Source organism: Schistocerca americana, chromosome 5, assembly GCF_021461395.2.
Source record: "Schistocerca americana isolate TAMUIC-IGC-003095 chromosome 5, iqSchAmer2.1, whole genome shotgun sequence".
Lineage (NCBI taxonomy): Eukaryota > Metazoa > Arthropoda > Insecta > Orthoptera > Acrididae > Schistocerca > Schistocerca americana.
The window spans coordinates 643,461,196-643,469,422 of NC_060123.1; the positions used below are offsets into that span (position 1 = coordinate 643,461,196).

At 39.9% G+C, this 8,227-nt stretch overlaps 1 non-coding gene across 1 annotated transcript; it reads right to left on the bottom strand.

Annotated features, from left to right (window-relative positions):
• Positions 1-411: 411 nt before the first annotated feature.
• Positions 412-486, bottom strand: Trnap-cgg. Its single transcript has one exon. It is a non-coding gene; the product is annotated as a tRNA-Pro (tRNA).
• Between the last annotated feature and the right edge of the window lie 7,741 nt (positions 487-8,227).

Consider the following 8,227-nt stretch of genomic DNA (forward strand, 5'->3'; position numbering starts at 1 on the left):
TGGGCCTTTTACTGTACTGTACAACGCTCTCGCCGCAGAAAAACGCTCTAGGAACGTGGAACAGTGGTCATCTAGTGCATAATTCCAACAGCTCCTCTTTGGCCATCTGGACATGTGCAGCGTTACCTGCTGTCCACATTGTGTCGGCTCATAACAGGCATCCCTCCATCCTGTCCAGTACACATAACAGCCTTCGGTGAACGCTGTGCTAGCTTGCGTCGGTGTCACCTTTTAGAGTCTGCGTTAAGTTAATGGTGCCCTTTGGCCCGCTCTGATCTGCTATCTGTCTGTGAAATTGCTAGTCCAGCCAAACGTAATTCTGGAGAAATAAAAGGCCTACAAGTAGAATGAGATTTTCACTCTGCAGCAGAGTGTGCGCTGATATGAAACTTCCTGGAAGATTAAAACTGTGTGCCGGGCCGAGACTCGAACTCGGGACCTTTGCCTTCCGCGGGCAAGTGCTCTACCAACTGAGCTACCCAAGCACGACTCACGCCCCGTTGGTGGAGCACTTGCCCGTAGAAGTAAAAAAGGTCCCGAGTTCGATTCTCGGTCCAGCACACAGTTTTAATCTGCCAGGAAGTTTCACCTACAAGTACTTCACGTATTGGCAATCGCTATCAGATAATCTGTAATAAAAATAAAGGAATATGCTACATGTCGATAATGTGAAAGCCGAAGAAACTATCAGTTCCGCCGCGCGGGATTAGCCGAGCGATCTAGGGCGCTGCAGTCATGGACTGTGCGGCTGGTCCCGGTGGAGGTTCGACTCCTCCCTCGGGCATGGGTGTGTGTGTTTGTACTTGGGATAGTTTAGATTAAGTAGTGTGAAAGCTTAGGGACTGATGACCTTAGCAGTTAAGTCCCATAAGATTTCACACACATTTTTTTTATCAGTTCCACCGTCTTTCAATATCGTCGTTCATTTATACAATATAATGAAAAATAACGAAATATCTTGCCTTGCTGTTGTCACAACTCTCATTGACTTGCTGAAGTTTGCTTGTAGGATAGTATGGTGCCTAAAACTGCAAACGGAAATGCCACCATACCAGCAGGAATAGACCAGGGCTAAAAGGGACACAGTAACTCACACAAAGCCAACAATCTTTTGAGATATGATAAAATAAATCAATAAATTGACAATGCAGATAATTCACTTAAACAGTTGGGTCTACATTAAATAAAAGAAGAAAACTGCGCTGACAGCTGATTTTTACGTTGCAAATGAGTTCATCGATTTTACAGTCACATACTATCAGCTACTTTATTACAGTTAAAGTGAAATTTGTGGTGTGGCATCTGGTTCATATGCCGTAGCAGGCAGAAGATATAATATTTGTTCCAGCGTAACATCAAGCGCTGGCACATCAGCCCGAAACATAACAGCAGAGAAGGCTGTGAGACGCCGTCAGCCAATAGAATGCTGACTAGGACAACACTACGACAAGAGTGGCGCCTACACGAAGAGAATATAAGTGCCACTCCAGCTTTCCTCTGGCGCACTAGAATATGTGCACTAGAAGACCAGCACTCGAAGACGAGCTGTCATCCTTACTCTTTAGTCGTGACTTATGTTTTATGTGCATGGAAATTGTATATATCGATGGACACTGATTATTTACACATCCCCATTTGCTTGCTACTCATCATTGTGAGAAGTCAAAGTTAAGTATTGTCAATTTAACATATTGTAATAAACTCTATTAATGAGATTTGTACGAAATGTTGTTTAGCTATCTGAGAAAGCAGCTTCCTAGGCACCCTATATTACATGGGTGGGCAGGAACTCACAGTATTAATACATGAATGTCGAAAATTGAAGCACCGATCCCTAATTTTAATTGCTCAGGGAGGCCAATGACACTTATGCAATTCCAAAGCTAAGTTGCTACAGGTGTGCACACAGAGTAATCATGTGTGGGTACAGCCACTAATAAATGTTAAAAGAAGTAGTCATATACACACTCCTTGTACACAACCAAGAAAAGTTTTCTTCTGTCTCTCACAATGCTACCAACATCTGTGCCGCATACTGATTAGGTGTGATGGTAGAAATGACTCCCAAATGTAACGTTTTATGAAATCACATTCTAAGGACCTTCAAGTTTAACAATTGCAGATGGTTCATTTGCAGTAACAGATGCATACCAGGCAGCTTTAGTGTCACGGCTGCTTGGTCATTGACGTTCTCAGCAGTGGAACACAAAACATCACAGTAACAAAGTATTTGAGGCAACTCAGAGTGTACCAGGGTTGTTAGATGTATGATGAAGATCAAACATGTTCCGGAAGTTCAAGTCCTGTATGATGTACGATCCTAAGTCAAGGATTGTAAGCAGACATATTATAATTTTGGGATTTTTACTTTCTGAAGGAGAAATTATACAAAACGAATCAACTCTGCATCTATTAGCAGGTTACTATCAACCGATTATGAAGTACATGCACAACAGTCAACTATACTCATGTTAAGATTATTTAGTTGAGTGTAAGAACATCTTTCAAAACATGTCCCTTGCAGAGCCCTTGTTGTGCAGTAAGGTTCACTTTAGCACTGTGTGTCCATTATAGTTTGGCTTAATACTTCAGTATTTAACTAACAATGGATGTGGGCTAGGTGCTTCCTGTAGAATATGATTTCTCATTACATGTGGTTATACCAGCAGATGTGCTGTGAGCTGTTTACCAATCATTCTCTGCTCTTCATGCCATAGTTCAGTACATAGCACACCTTGTCGAAGAACACATATGTTAACATTGTGTGTTTATTTGAGTAATTTATTAAGTGGGTGTAATGTGAAGTAGTAATGAAGAGATGCGCTCCTGTATCAAAGAAAAAGAAGATGTAAAGAGGCGAGTTGCCGTAAAGTGAGAAACCTCAACATAGGCTTGAGAGGAGGATTCAGCATTTCGGTCATGGATAGCAAAGGACCCTATTAATTGCTATAAGGTGAAATGCAAACACTGTAATGATTCTGTAGTAGCTGTTCCAATTGTATTAAAGAAACACACGCAATCAAAAAATCACACTATTAAAATGAGTGGTATCACTGAAAAATCATGTGCAACTTTTGCAACATTTTTGTCTAAAGGCACGACAACACTCGAAAAACTGACTATGCAAACTGAGTTAAAATTGTCACAGTCCTAACAGCTTATGTTATTCTTTTTAATACAACTGGCCATTTGACAGCTGTGTTAAAAAGTGCATTTCCTGATTCTAACTAGGAACCCCTTGAGTGTGATGTCACAAGTTCAGTCTTAAATAAAGTTCATTTGAAAGTGTTGTGTGAACAGTTATGACTGAAAAACTGTTAGCTGCTAATGGCTCACATTTGCATCAGAAGGGCGAGAAAAAATGAGGTGTCTGTGAGGTGCAGACATTAACCTTCTATGGGATGTACGTATTACACTTCAAAAATGGACGTTGACAATATTCAAGACATGTTCAAAACAAACCATTAGCTTGCACCATTAACACCAACTGAGAAATGGCGGACTGCAGTGAACACGAAAGTCTACACCACCAAGATCAAAAGCAACCTCCTTGGGAATTACAAACCACGCACAATGTTCACCTAGGAATCGACTCTTGCAGAATGCATATGGAATCATACTGGTGTAATATGCTGATGAGAACTTGAGAACTGATGAACTGTGATGGCAGGCAATCGAATGCAAATAGTCTGTCGTGTAGGTTATCGTGAAACTGGCTATCCTTTAAGCTGTAGCTGCAGATGGTGTGACAATATGTTTTATACACACGGAAAAGACAAACATCCAGAGGTTAAATTTGTCCAGTGGTTCCAAGTGGTATGAACTGCAATGGCACACACTTTCCAGGAGGGATGATTTACCCTAAAAGAGTATGATTTTTACACAGATCAGGAATCGATCAAAAGCACGTTATTTTGACCAGCTATTGGCTAAAAGTAGTGCTCACACCATAGTTGTAGTTCTCTTGCACCCATTTTCCCACTCTTGCTTACTGTGACATAAATATTCCTTACTGTCCTTGCAAGATCACATACATGTGAAAGAATTGTAGGGGGCAGAGCACATGCAAATTCTCGCAGCACAAAAAAAAAACTTTCCACTTTACCACCCAGATTAATAGTTGGCATAATTGTCTATGAGTGCATTAAGGCACTGATGTTAGTTGATCTTTCTACAGCTCTCTTGTTACCTCCAATTTGCAGAGTTCCTTTCATAGCCTTTTCCTCTTCAAATCCCGATTGGTCAGTTATGACAAACATTGTTTTTTGCCTTGTTTCACAAATTTTATTATTGTTACTGCACAACCTAGGTTTCGGGTTATAAGCCCATTTTCAAATACTTTACTGATTCCCAAAGATGATAATGCAAAGATAAATGCAATGATAAGGAAAAGATAGACATCTCAACTTGTCAGTGTATCAATCCATGAATTAATGTAAAATTACTTCAACGACCATTCTTTTACCATATTACATATGGAATTACAAAATTCAGCAATTACACTACATAACAAACATACCCGAGAATACAGTTATGCATCAGCCAAGAACATTTTATATCCTGATGGATTGAGGCCCAAAGTTTTACTTCTCTCCTGGAGTTGTGATATCATCTGAAAGAGGTGAATAATTGAATTGTGTTTGCTCATTTAATAATAGGTGTGGGGATGTATACATCTGCTATAACTTCTAAAATTTCTAACTGCTTGAGTTAAGCTCTCTTTTCCTCTGTGTGTAAGACTTAACATCTATTATGTATTTGTGATTATTGTTAAGGCAATGTTCCACAATGGCTGAATCAGGCTTCTTCAGTCTCTACCTTCTATGGTGTCCTTTAAGCCCTGTGCAGATTGACCTTCTGTCCAATGTGACAAGACAGACACTCACACCATATGAGTTTATATACCCCACTCTTTGTGTGGCTGGTTGTTTTTCTTTTGCATTGAATAAGGACCTGCCTATTTTCTAAGGTACGTAGAAAAACACAGAGAAACCCTTTGCCTTCAAAATGTTACTTATATGGTTTGATCTTTTCCCTATTAAAGGTAAGCTGCACCATTGTATCTCCATTCTGCCGGGGTTTTTATTAAGCATGGTAGGGACCTGACTAGCTTCTTCATCTTTTAATGCAGAATTTTTTCAGTGATGTTGGGGTCAACTTCATTATTTGTGGCTCTTGTTTTCATTGCATTAAGTTCCTGGTCAAAGTCTTCTTGGGACATAGGGATAGAAAGGAATCGGTGGATCATATGGTGCAATGCTGGACATTTATAGACTGTAGAATTCTGGGAGGATGCCAGAATGAATGTGTCATTGAAGGAGCCTTTTCGATAAATTTGAAATTTATGCTGCCCCCCCCCCCCTCCCCATCTCTATGCTGACCTTTATGTTAGTGTGCTGCTGGTTGATCTTCTCCACACATTTGTGGAGTTGTGTATTGGATTCTTTCCCCATACAAAGCATATCATCCACATATCTGTACCAACATACAACATGTTTCACCAATGGCTTCTTCATAAGGAAATCAGTCTCCCACTTCTCCATGAACATTTCTGCTAGTAAGGGGGCTTAAGGTGAGCCCATTGCCAGGCCATCTGCTTGCTGATAATAACTCCCTTGAAAACAGAAATTATTTTGATCCAAACAACATTCCTCTGTACTAACAATGCCCAGCTGTTCTTCTGGATTAATATCGTGTGAATACATTGCTTGTGACACAATATCCACACAGTCTTTCACTGGAACACATTTGAATAAGCTATGCACATCAAAAGAGACTATTTTTGCATTTGTTGGAACCTTAACATCTGTAAACTTGTTATCTAACTCTAAACTGTTCTTAATGCTCTATTTATCTTTGAAGTTCAGTTTCTTCTTCAAGATGGTGTTGATACTCTTGGCAGTCTTGTGTACTGGTGATTGTATTGCAGATACTACAGGACGGATTGGCACTTCTGATTTGTGGAGCTTCAATAAACCATTCATTACAGAATGCTGTCACAAACATATTCAGAAAAGATGTTGAAGCACTCATTTACTACCTTCTTAGCCTGATCATTGTAACTAGCTGCTGGATCTCTCTGTAGTCTTTGTACATAAAACTAGGATTGAGAACAATAATGTGATTGTGACTAGAGTAGATAAAGAAGGGACGGTAGTCCTGTTAAATAAAACAGATCAAACAAGCAAAGTAGAAGGTTTTTGCCAGTCAGTGCAACTACAAAGACTACAGAGAGATCCAACAGCTAGTTACAATGACCAGCCTAAGCTCCAACATCTTTTCTGAATAGGCCTGTAAGAGCATTCTGTAAATAAACCCTAGGGCGCCATAACTGTACGGTTTACTGAAGCTACACAAAGCAGAAATACCAATCTGTCCAGTGGTATCTGCAATACAAGCACCTGTACACAAGACTGCCAAGTGTACCAACACCATGCTGAAGAAGAAACTGAACTTCAAAGGGAAATAGAGCATTGTGAACAACTGAGATTTAGATAACAAGTTAACAGACGTTAAGGTTCCAAAAAATGCAAAATTAGTCTCTTTTGATGTTCATAGCTTATTCACATGTATTCCAGTGAAAGACTGTCTAGATATTGTGTCACAAGCCCCGTATTCACACAACATTGATCCCGAAGTGAATTTTGAAGGTCTCACGCTGTGTAAATCTTTTTATTGTGTGTGTAAATGTGTGTTTTCCAAAGCTCCTCCTAAAAGACTACCAAATTTGTTATACATACTACTCACTATTTGAGGAGAAGTACTGCAGTTCCCATGAGGGTGGGGACTGGGATGAAAAGGATTTGTGGCCCCTGACATATAGGCATATAAGGGATATACATGCAGATGGGCTCAGCTGAACAGAGAGAGGTGGGGGGTGGAGACTAATAGTGAGAATGGGGAGGCTGAGCTGTACAGAGAAGGGTGGCGGAGGAGATGGACGCTGGGCATTGTTAGTACAATGGAATGTTGTTCAAATCAAAGCTAGGCCTAGCTGCCGGCGCCACCTCAGTTTACCTGGGAGCCCGCGGCCCACCTAACGTTGGCTGGGGTGAGGAAGCACGCTTCTGAGTTTGAGCTAAGTACAGCTATTGATACGTACACATATACCGTTTATTTTACATTTTATGCGAGTCTTTTGCCCCTTTGGGTGTTCTGTATTAATGTTGGACCATGCCACTTTAGGCAGTTTGTAGTTTTCGTGTGTTCTGAAGGCGTGGTTGTCCGCGCCGAAACCTAGGTCAACAGCCGGTTTCTATTTGCAATCAACGCTGATTCTTTATAATCATTAAATTATTCACGATTGCTGAAGGGCTGCAATATTAAAAGTTCTCGTAGTCACAAATAATGAATTTGACCCCAACATCATTGAAAAAATTCTACATTAAAAGATGATGAAGGAAGTCAGGTCCCTACTGTGCCCATTAAAAAACACAAGCAGACTGGAGACGCAATGGTGCAGATTACCTTTTATACGGAAAATATCAAACAAAGTAAGTAACATTTTGAAGGCAATGGGTTTCTCTGTGATTTTTGACGTCCCTTAGAATATAGGCAGGTCCTTATTCAATGCAAAAGAAAAACAACCAATCACACAAAGAGAGGGGTTTGTAAACTCACATACCGTGAGTGTCAGTCTTGCTACATTGGAGAGAAGGGGAGGTCAATCTGCACCAGGCTTAAAGAACACCATAGAAGATGGAGACTGAAGAAGCCTGATTCAGCCTCTGTGGAACATTGCCTTAACAATAACCACAAATACATAATAGATGTACAAGTCTTACACACAGAGGAATAAGACAGCTAAACTCAAATAGTTAGAAATTTTAGAAATTAAAAAAAAAGATGTGTACATCCCCACACTTATTATTAAATGAGCAAACACAATTCAATTATTCACCTCTTTTAGATGATATCACAACACCAGGATAGAAGTAAGACTTTGGGCCTCAGTCCATCAGAAGCTAAAAAGTTTTTGGCTGATGCATAATCGTATTCTCAGGTATGTTTGTCATGGTAGTGTAACTGCTTATTTGTGTAATTCCATATGTAATTAGATAAAAGAATGGTCACTGAAGTGATTTTACATTAATACACAGATCGATACATCAATAAGTTGAGATGACTGTCTTGCCTTATCATCATATTCATCTTTGCATTATCATCTTTTGGAACCAGTTAAGTACTTGAAAATAGGCTTATAACCCGAAACCTAGGTTGTGCAGTA